Genomic DNA, 17,884 nt, shown 5'->3' with positions numbered 1-17,884 from the left:
TACTGTTGTTCTGGGATTGATCTGCACTTTTCAGCCACCAAACTACGTTCATCTCTAGGAGACAGAATGCATTTCCTTCCTGAGTGGTATGATGGCCGCGTGGTCCCATGGTGTTTATACTTGCGTACTATTGTTTGTACAGATGAACGTGGTACCTTCAGGCATTTGAAAATTGCTCCCAAGGATGAACCAGACTTATGGAGGTCCAAACATTTTTTCTGAAGTCTTGGCTGATTTAATTTGATTTTCCCATGATGTCAAGTAAAGAGGCACTGAGTTTGAAGGTAGGCCTTAAAATACTGCCACAGGTACACCTCCAGTTCAGTACACCTCCTATCAGAAGCTAACTGGCTAATTGTCTAAAGGCTTGACATCATTTTCTGGAAATTTTCTAAGCTGCTTAAAGGCATAGTTAACAAAGTGTATGTAAACTTCTGACCAACTGGCATTGTGAAATAGTCAATTAAAAGTGAAACAATCAGTCTGTAAACAACTGTTGGAAAAAATTACTTGTGTCATGCAGATGTCCTAAACGACTTGCCAAAACTAAAGTTTGCTAATATGAAATATGTGGAGTGGTTAAAAAATGGGTTTTAATGACTTCAACCTAACTGTATGTAAACTTCTGAATACATCTGTATTATCTAGCAGCTGACGAGCAACAGCAAACAATGGGAACATTCTTGAATGTCCAGTCACCCATTTTGCTGTCTATTCTGATGCTGCCCACCTCAAGGTCTGTTAGCACTCTGGATTAAACAAACGGTGTGTGTGTGTGTGTGTGTGTGTGTGTGTGTGTGTGTATTTGCCTTTGAGATTTCATTAGTTTTGTAAGATTATAGATATCTCACTCTGTTTTCTGCTCCCAGCAACACTGTTTGCCTTCTCAAATAATCGGTTTAAGCAGTGCTCAGAGGAACTTCAGGAGAAGGTCATTAACACACAGACACAAAGACAATGAGAGGAAAATAGTTGAAGAGGAAATTATGATGTATTTGTACAGAAATATGAAAACTGGGGGCCTGGGTAGCTCAGCGAGTATTGACGAGGGTCCCGAGTTCGAATCCAGGGTGTGCTGAGTGACTCCAGCTAGGTCTCCTAAGCAACCAAATTGGCCCGGTTGCTAGGGAGGGTGGAGTCACATGGTGTAACCTCTTCGTGGTCATGATTAGTGGTTCTCGCTCTCAATGGGGTGCGTGGTAAGTTGTGCGTGGATAGCAGATAGCACTTGCGGAACCTCTGCGGTGTCATGCATAACGAGCCATGTGATAAAATGCGCGGATTGACGGTCTCAGAAGCAGAGGCAACTGAGACTTGTCCTCCACCACCCGGATTGAGGTGAGTAACAGCACCACCATGAGGACCTACTAAATAGTGGGTATTGGGCATTCCAAATTGTGAGAAAAAGGGGATAAAAAAAAAGAAAACTAGAGGAAGAACAGAGGACACGAAACAACATTATTCTTTTGGTCTCAGAGAAAACAGGAAGAACTTGAGTGGTTAAAATTTTTTAATGAAATTGAAAACAGATACACTGATAGTGTTGTTTATTTGCACACACTGTCTGTGTTGTTTTAACACCTGATTTACAAAATGAATTATGCAAATCAGCTTACAGCACAAATACACTCAAAATTATTAGTGCAATTTGCAAGCGAACGACTCTTTAAAGGTGCTGTAAGCGATTTTTTCTTAGAAAGGTATGCCAAACATTTTCCTACTCCCTGAAAGATATTAATGAAATAAGTGTTGTAAGATATCTCACCTGTCTCGGTGACAGCACTAGACTCTGAAACAGCAAACAAAATTTCACCCCACACTTTCTGTAGCACTTGCCATAGATGTGGCTGTCTTGTCAGGCACTTCTTACGCACCTTACAGTCTAGCTGATCTCACAAAAGCTCAATGGTGTTAAGATCCATAACACTCTTTTCCAATTATCTATTGTCCAATGTCTGTGTTTCTTTGCCCCTCTATCCTTTTAAAAAGTGGCTTTTTTTGTGCAATTCTTCCCATAAGGCCTGCACCTCTGAGTCTTCTCTTTACTGTTGTACATGAAACTGGTGTTGAGCGGGTAGAATTCAATGAAGCTGTCAGCTGAGGACATGTGAGGCGTCTATTTCTCAAACTAGAGACTCTGATGTACTTATCCTCTTGTTTAGTTGTACATCAGGCCTTCCACGTCTCTTTGTGTCCTTGTTAGAGCAGTTGTCCTTTGTCTTTGAAGACTGTAGTGTACACCTTTGTATGAAGTCTTCAGTTTTTTGGCAATTTCAAGCATTGTATAGCCTTCATCCCTCAAAACAATGATTGACTGAGTTTCTAGAGAAAGCCGTTTATTTTTTAGCCATTTTTTTTTACCTAATATTGACCTTAAGACATGCCAGTCTATTGCATACTGTGGCAACTCAAAAACAAACACAAAGACAATGTTAAGATTCATTTAATGAACCAAATAGCTTTCAGCTGTGTTTGATATAATGGCAAATTATTTTCTAGTACCAAATTAGCAATTTAGCATGATTACTCAAGGATACGGTTTTGGAGTGATTTCTGCTGGAAATGGGGCCTGTCTAGATTTGATCAAAAATTACTTTTCAAATAGTGATGGTGCTGTTTTTTTTCACATCAGTAATGTCCTGACTATACTTTGTGATCAGTTGATGCCACTTGGTGAATTAAAGTACTAATTTCCTTCCGAAACAGCAAAATCTGAACATTATTCCAAACTTTTGGCTGCCAGTGTGTGTGTGTGTGTGTGTGTGTGTATATATATATATATATATATATATATATATATATATATATATATATATATATATATATATATATATATACACTACTGTTCAAAAGTTTGGGGTCACTTGCCTGAAATGTTTCCCATGATCTTGAAAATCTTTTGATATGAAGGCGTATACTGAAATGTTTGAAATTAGTTTTGTAGTCAAAAATATAATTGTGCCAACATATTAATTTATTTAATTACAAAACTATAATTTTATAAAAATAAAAATAAAACGTTTTTGAAATGGATGACTTGGACCGAATATTTAAGAAAAGCAGCCACTAAGTGCCCAGCATATAGATGGGAACTCCTTCTATACTGTTTAAAAAGCATCCCAGGGTGATACCTCAAGAAGTTGGTTGAGAAAATGTATTTACAAATAAATGTCCAGTAATAATGCTCTTCTCCATCATTTGAAGAATTACTGCAGTAATTTACATACTGATATATATATATATATATATATATATATATATATATATATATATATATATATATATATATATACTGTATACTGTATATTCAGTTGTGCTCAAAAGTTTGCATACCCTGGCAGAAATTGTGAAATTTTGGTAATGATTTGGAAATATGACTGATCATGCAAAAAAACTGTCTTTTATTTAAGGATAGTGCTCATATGAAGCCATTTATTATCACATAGTTGTTTAGCTCCTTTTTAAATCATAATGTTAACAGAAATCACCCAAATGGCCCTGATCAAAAGTTTACATACCCTTGAATGTTTGGCCTTGTTACAGACACACAAGGTGACACACACAGGTTTAAATGGCAATTAAAGTTTAATTTCCCACACCTGTAGCTTTTTAAATTGCAATTAGTGTCTGTGTATAAATAGTCAACGAGTTTGTTAGCTTTCACATGGATGCACTGAGCAGGCTAGATACTGAGCCATGGGGAGCAGAAAAGAACTGTCAAAAGACCTGCGTAACAAGGTAATGGGACTTTATAAAGATGGAAAAGGATATAAAAAGATATCCAAAACCTTGAAAATGCCAGTCACTACTGTTCAATCACTTATTAAGAAGTGGAAAATTCGGGGATGTCTTGATACCAAGCCAAGGTCAGGTAGACCAAGAAAGATTTCAGCCACAACTTCCAGAAGAATTGTTCGGGATACACACACACACACACACACACACACACACACACACACACACACACACACAAAAAAACACAGGTAACCTCAGGAGAAATGCAGGCTGCTCTGGAAAAAGATGGTGTGGTTGTTTCAAGGAGCACAATATGACAATACTTGAACAGAAATGAGCTGCATGGTCGAGTTGCCAGAAAGAAGCCTTTACTGCACCAATGCCACAAAAAAGCCCGGTTACAATATGCCCGACAACACCTTGACACGCCTCACAGCTTTTGGCACACTGTAATTTGGAGTGACGAGACCAAAATAGAGCTTTATGGTCAAAACCATAAGCGCTATGTTTGGAGAGGGGTCAACAAGGCCTATAGTGAAAAGAATACCATCCCCACTGTGAAGCATGGTGGTGGCTCACTGATGTTTTGGGGGTGTGTGAGCTCTAAAGGCATGGGGAATCTTGTGAAAATTTATGGCAAGATGAATGCAGCATGTTATCAGAAAATTCTGGCAGACAGTTTGCATTCTTCTGCATGAAAGCTGCGCATGGGACGCTCTTGGACTTTCCAGCACGACAATGACCCTAAGCACAAGGCCAAGTCGACCCTCCAGTGGTTACAGCAGAAAAAGTTTGAGGTTCTGGAGTGGCCATCACAGTCTCCTGACCTTAATATCATCGAGCCACTCTGGGGAGATCTCAAACGTGCGGTTCATGCAAGATGACCAAAGACTTTGCATGATCTAGAGGCATTTTGCCAAGATGAATGGGAAGCTATACCACCTGCAAGAATTTGGGTCCTCATAGACAACTATTACAAAAGACTGCACGCTGTCATTGATGCTAAAGGGGGCAATACACAGTATTAAGAACTAAGGGTATGCAGACTTTTGAACAGGGGTAATTTCATTTTTTTCTTTGTTGCCATGTTTTGTTTTATGATTGTGCCATTCTGTTATAACCTACAGTTGAATATGAATCCCATAAGAAATAAAAGAAATGTGTTTTGCCTGCTCACTCATGTTTTCTTTAAAAATGGTACATATATTACCAATTCTCCACGGGTATGCAAACTTTTGAGCACAACTGTAACTGTTGATTTATAACATCCAACTATACAATTTTAATATAATATACTATAATATAATAACATTTTTGCAATTTATATGTTACTTTAAAAAAAACTGCAGACCGTTACTTTTGAATGGCTATTAATGGCATCATGGTTTTTGCACACATTGGTTTAGTTTTTGGTTTAGTTACATCATCTACTAGCAGTGGCTAGTACTTAACTACTAAAGTTACTTCTTTTAATAATAATAAAAAAAAAAAAAAAATCTGGATGAAGAAGTATTTGGGTATTGTTTGGTTTGGGTATCAGGGGGGTCGGTGCTTCCACGCTGCAAAAACAAAATCAAGAAAAATGTCAATCTTTTTTTCTTTTTTTTTTATATTTCAAAGTTTTTGTTGCACTTAAATCACTACGATTACTGTGACAACTGGAACAGTCTGAGATATTCTAAAGGCACAATCGTTCTGAATAATCTTTAAAATTGCCTCTATAAATGGCATTTTAAAACATTTCCTAATTTACAGCTAAAAACAAAGAATATATTAACATTCCCTTTTAAAACCCCAGGACAGAGTGACCCAGTCCCTGCCATGTGCTTCATTATGCAAATGTTATGCTGGTGACCTTCACTAAATACTGTACATGTCACTACGACAACCCATCAACTCAGACAAGATGGGCGTCCCCGGAGCAGCACTGGCCTCTTTTAACCTTAACCTGAGAGAACCACTTTAACTGAGATAAATGACTTCAGAGACGTTTGAAGGAGTAAAGTTTTATTAGTTTTATTCGTTTTAGTTTATTATATTTCTCTGTGTTTCCTGGCTTTTCTCTACACCAAAATCATTCACTACCATCTACAGTTGTTGCAGGAGGAAAACTCTTAGGGTTACTTAAATTTGGCCAAAACGAGGCATCTTTTAAGACAGAATGCTTTTGCTACCTTTTGAAAAAGCCTATGCATTGCTCTGTCTCTGTCTCTCTCTGTGTGTGTGTGTGTGTGTGTGTGTGTGTGTGTGTGTGTGTGTGTGTGTGTGTGTGTGTGTATGTGTGTGTGTGTTTCTGATCCTACTGAAGAAATATAATTAGCTTCCCTGAGTCTGCAGGGTTAAGAATTGTGATGTGCTGTTATTCAGTTTATTCTGAGGATGCTCCTAGTTGCCTGTAGGATTTTAAAATGAGAATTTCCTTTAATGAACAATCTTCATAAAAAAAAAAATATTAAAAATATAAGTTAAGCACTATCAAAAGCATTTGTAGCATAAAGTCATTCACCACAGGAAATAATTTCTGTTGAAACATTAAGCATTTTATCACTTCTAGCAATGTCCCCGTTTACTTCTGTTGTAAGTGCCTTACTATAACAGCAATGTTTCCTTTTTACCTTATGGAGAAATCAAAATTATTTTTTGTGGTAACTGACATTATGCCACATATGCTGTCATGAATGCTGGTTGTGAACCTCAAACATTCCTTTAAAAGTGCAATTCAAACACAATTAACTAAATCACAATGTTTTCTGCTTTCTCTTGGACACCACCAACACCAAAACTATAACATATTGAACGTTACATTTATATAGCACTTTTCTGACACTACACTCAAAGCGCTTTACACAGTGAACAGGGGAATCTCCTCAACCACCACCAGTGTGCAGCATTCACCTGGATGATGCGGCGGCAACCATAGTGCATCAATACGCTCACCACACACCAGCTATTGGTGGAGATGGGAGAGTAGAGTTATAGAGCCAATTAGTGGATGGGGATTATTAGGAGGCCATGATTGAGAAGGGCCAATGGGGGGAATTTAGCCAGGACACCGGGGTTACACCCCTACTCTTTACGAGAAGTGCTCTAGGATTTTTAATGACCACAGAGAGTCAGGACCTCGGTTTAACATCTCATCCGAAGGACAGTGCCTTTTTACACACACCTTAGTTTTCCCCAGGAGGTCTCCCATCCAGGTACTGACCAGGCTCAACCCTGCTTAGCTTCAGTGGGCAACTTGAGCTACAGAGTGATATGGCTGCTGGCTAATATATACTGTATATATTATATACAACAAAAATACTAACAGAAACAAAATAATCTTCTTTGATCAGATTCCTTTCCATCTCAAAGACTTTGTGTTAATTTAGGAAAAAGGCTTAAAAAGAAAAAGAAATCCAGCAAATAAAATATTTGATATAAATCAGCTCAAGGCCACCAAGTGAACTTTCATTATACAGATTACATTAATCTCCATTATACAAGCCAAAACTAATGAGGGTAAATTAACAGGAACAAGGCCTATTTAGCTCCATACTAAATTACACTGTACAGTACTCCATACAATAACTCTATAAACTGCAGTTTATAGGGTAAATAACTCTAAAATTGCCAGTAAATTACTATATCGCCATACAGTATTTAATTGCAAAATGAAATTTCTGTGACATCACTAATAAACTACAGCAAATTACATTTTATCTTATGATAACAGTAACAAACTGTAAATAAATCCACTTAGGTTGAAGTCATTAAAACAAATTTTTTAACCAATCCACAGATTTCATATTAGCAAACTATAGTTTTAGCAAGTCGTTTAGGATATCTACTTTGTGCTTGACACAGTCATTTTTTCCAGCAATTGTTTACAGACAGATTGTTTCACTTTTAATTGACTATATATCACAATTCCAGTGGGTCAGAAGTTTACATACACTAAGTTAACTGTGCCTTATGCAGCTTGGAAAATTCCAGAAAATGATGTCAAGCCTTTAGGCAATTAGCCAATTAGCTTCTGATAGGCTAATTGGCTAACTGGAGTCAACTGGAGGTATACCTGTGGATGTATTCAAACTCAGTGCCTCTTTGCTTGACATCATGGGAAATTCAAAAGAAATCAGCCAAGACCTCAGAAATAAGACTGTGGAACTCCTCAAGTCTGGTTATCTTGGGAGCAATTTCCAAACGCCTGAAGGTACCATGTTCATCTATACAAACAATAGTATGCAAGTATAAACACCATGGAACCACGCAGCCATCATACCGCTCAGGAAGGAGACTGTAACGGGGTAATGGATGGGCAAGGAGGAGGCGGGAACCAGCTGAACAGTCAACGTAAAATTTAATGATATAAATGAACTTAAAACAACATAAAACATAAAGACACACAGACACACACAACGTAGCCGCATGTGTCTCTCTCTCTCTCTCTCATTCTCGAACTGGCGCCTCTGGCTTGTCTTTATTCCCCACCCAGCTGATTAGCCCTCCTCATCACAGAGACACATTCTGTCTCCTAGAGATAAACTTAGTTTGGTGTGAAAAGTGCAAATCAATCCCAGAACAGCAGCAAAGAACATTGTGAAGATGCTGAAGGAAACAGGTAGAAAAGTATCTATATCCACAGTAAAACGAGTCCTATATCGACATAACCTGAAAGGCTGCTCAGCAAGGAAGAAGCCAGTGCTCCAAAACCACCATAAAAAGCCAAACTACAGTTTCCAAGTGCACTTGGGGACAAAGATCTTAATTTTTGGAGAAATTTCCTTTGGTCTGATGAAACAAATATTGAACTGTTTGGCCATAATGACCATTGTTATGTTTGGACAGTTAGAACTGAGTAATTGGTCACTGATCACAGTGGCCAATCAAATCACACTGCAAAAAAATAAAAAAAAAAAAAATAAAATAAAATAAAAAACACATCAGAAGAGCTGCTAACCAAACAAGACCCAAAACTCATCAGATCTAAGGCTGGATGTATTAGATTAGAATGGCTTTTCCACAACCACACCAGCATGAACAGGAAAATAATTTATTGCAGCACATTTGATTTTCAAAGCTTGACAGCAAACTCACACAGCACAGTTAGTCTCAAAGATCTCTTTACAGTTCCAACTGCTTCAACAGAGTCTCATAACAGTAAGGCTTTTATAGGTGCCAAAAATTATTTTGAGTTCAAATTTATGCCTACCTGTTCTGACATTGTAAAGTTACAATGCAATGTAGAGAGATACAGAAATATACAGCATGCTGTCAACTACCACTGAAAATGATTTAAACTTAAAACAAACAAAAAACACATTTATGCACACACAATGGAAATCCATGGGACAAAGCATCCCGGAGGGTTTAAAAAACAGAAATGTGAAGCACTTTAACTTTCACCAACAGACAAGGTTAATGAGTGATATGAATCACACTACAGTAGTTGCATGCTAACCCTTATGTTAAAGTCTTGGCTATACTTACAAAACAGTGAGTATTCAACATGTATTCTGGTGCAAAACTTTTTAAAGCTCATTTAAAGTGGTAGTCTCTGAATATACAGTACTGTGCAAAAGTCTTAAGCACATAAGATGTTTCACAAAAACATTTGTCTTAAGATGGTTATTTATATCTTCAGCTTTAGTGTCAATAGGAAATACAAATTTTAGACTCCCAAACATTCCTTTTGCAAATATGTAGAATAGCATAGAATAGAATAGAAGAACAGGGACCCCTGAAACAGATGGCATGACCCCCAAAGAGCTTCCCACTGAACATTAAGTTAGTATGGGATTACATGAAGAGACAGAAGCAATTGAGTCAGCCTAAATAGATAGAAGAACTGTGGTAAATTCTCCAAGAAGCTTGGAACATCCTATCTGCCAACAACCAAGAAAAACAGTGTCCAAGTGTACCTAAAAGTACCTAGATGGTCACACCAAATATTGATTTACCTTTTTTTTTTTATGTTTACTGGACTTTGTATGACATTAATTGATCAATTAAAACTATTTATGGCATTATTTTTGAAGAAATCCTGACAAGTGCATAAAACTTTTACACAGTACTGTATGCATAAAATAATGGACAGTAATGTGTCAGATCTGTGAGATACAACCGGGAGGAAATAGAGAAATACATTCCAGTCAAAACATTAAGAGAAGCAAAAATAAACCTTTGACGACTCAAGAATCAAATCAACAAATATCATTGCATATAAAAGCAACAGCCTTAATATACATCCACATCATCAGAATGCACCCTTCTGAGGGAACAAGACCTTGTCTGAATGTGACACTCACTCGCCCATACATGTGGCGTAACTCTCCAGCAGCTTTGGAGCAAACAGGATGGATTTCTTGGATTTCTATGGCGCCATCCACATCGATGGCGCCATAGCAGTCCAACTCAGTCACGCCAAACTTCCAGTGGAAAAACGACTCCTGCAAAACAACATGTGTTACGGCACTGTCATGTAAAAGCTTTATGTCAACTATAAGTGATTTGAAGGTTGATTCCCCCGAAGAGTGTAAACAATGTGACACTGTGGTGCTTTCAAAACATTGCTCTGTCTGTTTGAGTGGTCTGACATGTGAACTTCTGGCTCAACCAGTGGTGTGAGTTTGGGGTGGGCCTATCTGTTTGGACAACCAATGGAGACGGGGGGAGTGTTTGGCGAAACCTGTTTGAAAACAGTCATTATTTTTGCAATCCCATTTTGTTATTGTACTGGAACAGAAATTACACAAATTTCACACATAAGTAACCATGTTCACTGATAGTTCTTCACTGTAACCCCAGTTTTGCACTGTACTTGGCCTGAAACTTATGTTACTCTTATGCGAGAGGGTTAATGGCTCTTTACTCTACAATATGCACCACAGTGCATATTTTCTATACACCCACCTAAATAATACAACATCAAGTGGCTCTTTCCATACATTCACAATGGATCTGGGCGATATGATGGTATATACAGTGCAATGCTAGAGATTTTGCTATACCATTTATACCACCATAGATACAGTGTATATCTGTGCAGCTATCAGTGGGCAGAGCCGCTTCGCTGTACATAATGTAAGAGTGAGCGCGACGAAGAAACGTGGAGCAATTATACAGATAGGTGTGTAGCAAACAAGTCAAGCCAAAAAAAAAAAAAAATAATAAAAAAAAAAATTTATTGAAGGGTGTAACAGAGTGGAGTTTTGCTATTTTCAGTTGCCAAGCAATGTCACATTCTGCATTAATGTCCATAAGCTGTGTCCCAAACGACACACCATACACTTACAAAATATACTATGCACTCAGTCATGTAGTGTATGAATTTTCAAAGTGTAGTATTGTCCTAAATGGAACACTTAACATTTGTTTTACTACACTGAAGCATTTGCCATTTAACAGCTGATGGAAGGGATGTTTAAAGCGCATGTGATGTGTTGCCGCTAGCTTTAGTGCATTAGCCAACCTCAGTTCAACACTTGTATCTTAAACAACGTACATATTCATACAGATTGGGATAATAGTAAAGCATTCAACTCATATTTGTAAGGTGCTGTAACCAATGAAGTTTCGCTAGCTGCTACATTCTTCATAATTTACAACTGTTTTGTCAGACCAGCAGCACAGCCAGGTAACTCCGCCACTTCCGCTATTTACGGTAAGCCGCGTGCACTGAGTGCATGAAGTGTCCAAAATTTCACACTCCGCTTTGACTGTTGAAAAAGTGCATCATCCGGGTACTTAAAGTACACTACTTTTTGCTGCATTTTTAGTGTTAACATACTACTCGCACTTCTTACACTACAAAATGACATAGAATAGTGCAGAAATGTGTGTTTTGGGACGCACCTATAGTTATCCTAACCAACCACTGGGCGCTGCCATGATGATTCTGATTGCTGCCGAACTGAATTCTGGTCCCTGTCTCCAAAAGAAGCAATGTAAAAACTACCAAAATGAGCCATACAATCTGTAAACAACAACCGTTTTTAGAGCTAGTTGGAGTAAAAATGAGTTCAGGCTCAACTTGTGCAGTTGATGGCTGTCATAACAAATTGAATAGTTACTGATATCAGCATAACTAAACTTAGGCCATAGCTTCATGTCCTCTACCCACTCCTTAAACTTTGATTGGTGAGGCACTGTTAAAAGACGTCATCGCGATTCTGTAAAGTATCTGCACTATGGATCCACATGCTTTTTGGCATTTTTTTCTTTTTTTTACAAATTTAATACACTAAACATCGAAATCGAAAACAGGCTTCCGGTAAGGATCTGGGGACACTTCCATGTTCAGGAAGAAATGTGGATAGAATTTACCTGACGTGTTGTCTCTGGTTTGTGTATTCTGGCTATTTTATAACATCTTCAAACATGACTTCAAATATCTGTTTTAGAACATTTTACTGCTTTAAATCTTTTGGTTTTAATCTTTTTGACCCGGTTTCCACCTGGTTATAAGATGCGTTTCTGGTGATCCGATCTCATGTGGTCAACCCTAAATACAGGACTAAAGGGGTCTAAAAAGGTTTTGTGATCGGATTACAGAAACCACATAAGAATGTGGTCAAAAACACATGTGTCCACATTGCAAATTGAGATGTGTTATGAGATTTTCGGTTTCTGAGATATTTCTCTGGGTGGGGCTAACATGAATATTCATTGATGTCTCCTCAACATGCGCGTGGAACTGAATGTCAGTCCTCGCTCTTCAAATCTTAACATAAACACCTCTAATGGACTATTTTGAAACAGTAAGCAAGTTTCAGTGCAAAGTTAAACTTAAACTACTATATTTCTCATTTTTGCAACAGTTGTATAGTTTGTAATATGTGGTTTTGATTAGTCTGTACGTTTTGAGCAGCTTTGCCTGAATGATTATAGCCATGTAACTCAGATTAGGCATAAACAACTGAACGTCTAGGTTACTGTTGTAACCTGTGTACTGTGGAGCCTCCACTCTCCTCTGAGTGTCACCTGCCACGACAACGTGTCCGCTGTGCGATTGAGGTTGCCGGGGATGTGAGTGGCCTGCAGCGACTTGAGCCACTGCTGGCTCCAAAGGAGGAGATGGTGGGCGAGTTGCGACATGCGGGGCAAGCGCAAACCTCCTTGGCGGTTTATATATGCTACTATCGCTGTGTTGTCCGTCCGGACCAACACATGCTTGCCCTGGATCAACAGCCGAAGCCTCCTTAGGGCTAGCAATACCACGAGCAACTCGAGGCAGTTGATGTGCCAACGCAGACAAAGGCCTGTCCAGGAACCTGCGGCTGCATGCCCATTGCAAATAGCGCCCCTGCCCGTAGAAATTCCAGGTCCGTCCAAGGGTTGAACAAGCGGCAGGAGATTGGCATGATAGCCACGCGATGCATGCCGCGGCGCCATGCCCATCTCGGGACTCAAGTCTGAAGCCAGTGCTGAAGTGGTCTCATATGCATCAACCCGAGGGGCGTGACCACCGTCGAGGATGCCATATGCCACAGGAGCCTCTGAAATTGTTTCATTGGGACCGCTGTTCTCCTGCACCGACTGAGTGCGCTCGTTCGTGAGACAAGCGGTCATAGCAACCGAGTTCAACTCCATCCCGAGAAAAGAGATGCTCTGCACCGGGGCGAGCTTGCTCTTTCCCCAGTGGACCTGAAGCCCTAATCAGCTGATGTGGCTGAGCATCAGATCCCTGTGCACACACAACAGATCTCGAGAGTGAGCTAGGATCACACAGTCATCGAGACAGTTGAGGATGCGGATGCTCACTTCCCCTAGCGGGGCAAGGGCTGCCTCTGTGACCTTCGTGAAGATGTGAGGCGACAGGTACAGATCGAAGGGGAGGACCTTGTACTGGTATGCCCGACCCTTGAAGGCAAACCGAAGGAACGGTCTGTGACGAGGCAGGAGCGAGACATGAAAGTACATGCCGCAAACCAATCTCGGTGCCGGATGCACGATAGAATGTGCTTCTGCATGAGCATCCTGAACGGAAGCCTGTACAGGGCCTGATTCAGTGCCCGCAGGTCCAAGATCATTCACAACCCACCGCCTTTCTTGGGCACGATGAAGTAGGGGCTGTAGAAGCCGCCCTTCATCTCAGCTGGAGGGACAGGTTCTATTGCATCCTTCTGCAGAAGGGCCGTGACTTCCACACGTAGGGCAGCGGCATCCTCTCCACCTACCGAGGTGAAATGGATGCTGCTGAACCTGGGCGGGTGCCTGGCGAACTGAATCGCGTAGCCGAGTCGGATTGTCCTGGCCAGCCATCGTGACGGGTTCGAGAGTGTTAACCACGCTTCCAAACTCCGGGCGAGGGGCACCAAGGGGACGACCGCTGTTTACGTACCCGCGGAATGGGTCTTGCAGCGGAGCGGGGCAGGAAGTGCTACGTCGGGGGGCCTTGTGTCCCAATCTCGCTGTATAGGGAGAGACGTTAAGGCACTAAACTTGCTCCGTGTACCCAACGTAGGACTGGTCAGCGACGGGGGAGGAAGAAAGACAGTGAGTGGCGCTCCGACCCCAGGAACCAATCATCAAGCCGCGAGGGTTCACGGCAGGGTGGAGGGTTCCACTCTAACCCGATGCTCACGGCAGCCAGGGCAAACATGGCCATCAGCTCGGCATCAGCCTCAGACTGGGCGACCACACCAGAAGGCGGAAGCCCGGCTGAGTCCTCCGCATTGGACTGAAGCAGCCTGCTCTCCGATGCTGCTATCGAGATCTCATGCTCCTCCTGAGCGCCGAATGAGAGCTCGAACCCGCTCTGAGGCGGGCTGCCTGACTCATCCCAGAACTCAACCGGGGCGCACAAGCGTGCTGGGGAATGGGAGGTCCGTGGGGATTCACCCGGTGGAGTTACTCCCATTGAAGTCCCTAAATCACCCCCAGTGCAAACCGTCGCGGTCATGTGCCTGCGGGCAGAAGAACCAGGGCAGGGAGCGGCTGGAGTGGCTTTCCCTCTGAGGAAGAAAAGCCGCGATCGCAATGTGGCCATGGTCATGCTCTCGTAGTGCAGACAAGAACCATCCACAAATGCTGTCTCAGCATGTCTGGAGCCCAGACACATAAGGCAGCGATCGTGACCGTTAGAAATGGAGAGATAACGACCGCAACCAGGAACTGCACATAACCGGAAAGTCATCTTTAAAAAGATGCTTTCCGTCAGTGCCCACTCTTTTAGGGAATATATACTCTTTTAGGGAGAAATATACATTTTTAGCGCTTAACGCGTGCTGTCGAAGCACCCAGAGGCATTCTCCGCGCTTATCTGTGCGAGAGGGGGAGAAACCGCTGTGATGCACCATGAAATCCAACAGCCGCGGAGATCGCTTGCTTTCTACAGAGGCAAATGGATTGGCAGTGGAATACATCAACACCACTCGGCTTTAATCTGAATGAGTGGTTGCACACCAGCTCCTTTTATACCCATATGTCTGGGAGAGTGGCATGCAAATTCCACTCGCCAATTTTCATTGGCCTTTTCTCAAACATCAGAGGTGTTTGGGGCTCCCAAGAGTGACCCCTAGTGTCACTACATAGACACAATGTCGAGTGAGTGACAGATAGGGAACTACAGCTATTTTTGTTCCTCCTTGTGTTATTCTGTTGTATCTTGTTATGTAATTATTGCAATATTTCATATTTTGTGTAATGTTTTTCTCAAAAATTAGTTTATTAACAGCAAATGTGTACAGGGCACCACATGGAAATATGCACAGCAAAAATTCCTGTTAGAAAAAGAAATAAGTAAAAAGTAAACTAAAATACACTCAATAAACACCCTCTGAAAACAAGTCTCAACACCTTAAGGCAATTTTACTTTGTAAATGTAGGCCTATCTTTGGTTGTAAATATGTATTATTCATGTGTAATCTGGAGACATGACCATTTTTTTCTGCAATGAGAAGCAATTTACTTCTTCAGTGTATGACTTTCACATAATATACAGTTAGCAATTTAATAAGGCATTTCTGTGCAAAATATGTAGTTGTAATAATCAAAACTGAATGATTAAAATGTTGATATTCATTGTTCTTATGACACATTCTTATTTTGTAGTGTGCAGAAGTTGTGTAGTGTTCTTATAGGCAAATCTTGCAATCATGGAGGAAGACAGACCATCAACTACCACAAGAATCTTTTAATCGGAATGTCTTCATCACCAGTAACATGTTAAATACACCTTGATTTATATATATATATATATATATATATATATATATATATATATATAGCCATATGCTTAGAGAAAAAGAAATGCTCTCACAAAGGCCCTTGGCAGTCAGTTCCAGGGGGACAAATACCGTCCCTTAATAAAAACACTAATTCATACTCATGTGATATCTATTTCAGACAGTGGCGGCCCGTGCATTTTAAGTCTAGGCCTTCAGCGAATTCATGCCATTAAGAAAACTGTTTCACAATGAATAAGACACCGTATGCCTATCATACATTACGTGGCTGTAACACGGCTTCGCAGCAGAAGGGAAGGAGAACACATGGAAGCGGGTTTTCCAGGCTCAGGTAAGACTTTTAATCGGCCACTTCAATGCTTTACAACTTCACAAACTTATCAGCTTCACAGGCATGTAGTCACTTAAACACATCAGCTTCACAGGCACATAATTAGTTAGACACATCAGCTTCACAAACACAACAGATTAAACACAACAGCTTCAGGAGCACCGTGGCCTTCCTTGTGCCAGACTCTCTCTCTCCCCTCTGCTGGTGGCGTGGCTGCTTATGTGCCGCTGTCCCCATACTCACTGGAATTAAAGACAGGTGTTAAACATAATCTAGCTCAGGTGCAAGCACCCTTACCACTTTCTCGCTCTCCGGACAGACGCTTGACCACGCCCCCGCTGCCACAGTGGCAGTCAAATAATAATAGCAATTGGCATTTTAAAAACACTTCCACGCACAAAAGCCAGAACCAAGGAGGTCTAATACAAAGAAAAAGCTAACTAATATTTGCGATTTAAATATTGCTTGCAATAAATTTTGTTTCGTCAGGGTACACGGTTACTTTTCAAAACTTGATCCGACACTGAATGCTCAAGCAGCCTAATTTACACTTAGAAAACTCCTGATGTTGCTATAACATTGCAAAAAGCACTTACCTATTTGCTTGAAGTGAAAATCAGCCCTCCTTTCTGGTTTAATTAATCAATTGCAGGATCATGCAGAACATCACAGGTTTTTAAATCCATAAGGATCTCTTTCTCAATGGCAATAACAGCAGTGACAGCCAGCTCGTCAGCATCTTGCGTTCTTTGCTTTCAAATTACATACATCACTTAAAGCATGATTGCGTCACTCAAGGCCAGCTAGAAAGCCTGGACTGGGACATATCCTAAAGACCACACCCACCAAGAACAAATAAATCAACCTGATTGGCTGATGAATCTGACAATCTGACTTTAGATGCCTGTTCACTGCAGTGTTGAGGGATTCTGTGGAAATTCTGAAGGCCTGACGGGGTGGAGCTCAGACTCACACGCTGCTTCAGCTAAGGAGCATGGCTTCGGGCATGCAATTTGTGAAAAAGCTGGCACACTTTGCTTGTAAGCGTCGAGGAATAAATTCTGATTGGATAAACTTTTTATTATTTGCTATTTGTTTATAGATGAATTAGGAGTGGAACACGATTGAAAAGACATAGGCAAAAAGGTCAGTGAGAATGAAAGGATGAAATTCTTTTTATTTATTAGGCATGTTACGCCAGCAGAAAAGGCTTTGCTGGCCCTGAGAAATCGCCACTGATTTCAGATTATATATGAGAGCAGCAGTGGCTCGTCCCACTGACAGTGTGGAACTGCAGGTAAATATGGAGGCTGTTTTCAGTTGTCCAGGTGCCAAGGCCCTGTTTTGATAAACCATTATCTGGGACACTCAACTAATCTTGTGTTTCTTTCCACATATTGCTTTGAAGCTTTCCTTTTCTTTCCAATATGAGCTTTAAGGTGCTTCCTCTATTTGTATGGTAACATTTTATGTCATGAAACTAATAAATTATAAAGCATACAATGAAGACCAGTATCAGAATGGCTTTTTCTTTGTATTATGGGGGATTTTATCATATCACCTATACTGGTGAAATGAAAAAAAAAAAAAAAAAAAAAAAGAAAAAAAAAAAACCTGTGAACGAGACTTTCAAATGTTAAACAGTCAG

At 40.5% G+C, this 17,884-nt stretch overlaps 1 pseudogene; it reads right to left on the bottom strand.

Moving 5' to 3' along the window:
- The window catches only part of LOC127455835 (xaa-Pro dipeptidase-like), a 175,385-nt pseudogene that overhangs the window by 76,823 nt on the left and 80,678 nt on the right, over nt 1-17,884 (bottom strand).

This window comes from Myxocyprinus asiaticus, chromosome 18 (assembly GCF_019703515.2).
Source record: "Myxocyprinus asiaticus isolate MX2 ecotype Aquarium Trade chromosome 18, UBuf_Myxa_2, whole genome shotgun sequence".
Lineage (NCBI taxonomy): Eukaryota > Metazoa > Chordata > Actinopteri > Cypriniformes > Catostomidae > Myxocyprinus > Myxocyprinus asiaticus.
This window is presented reverse-complemented; position numbering and strand designations above follow the sequence as displayed.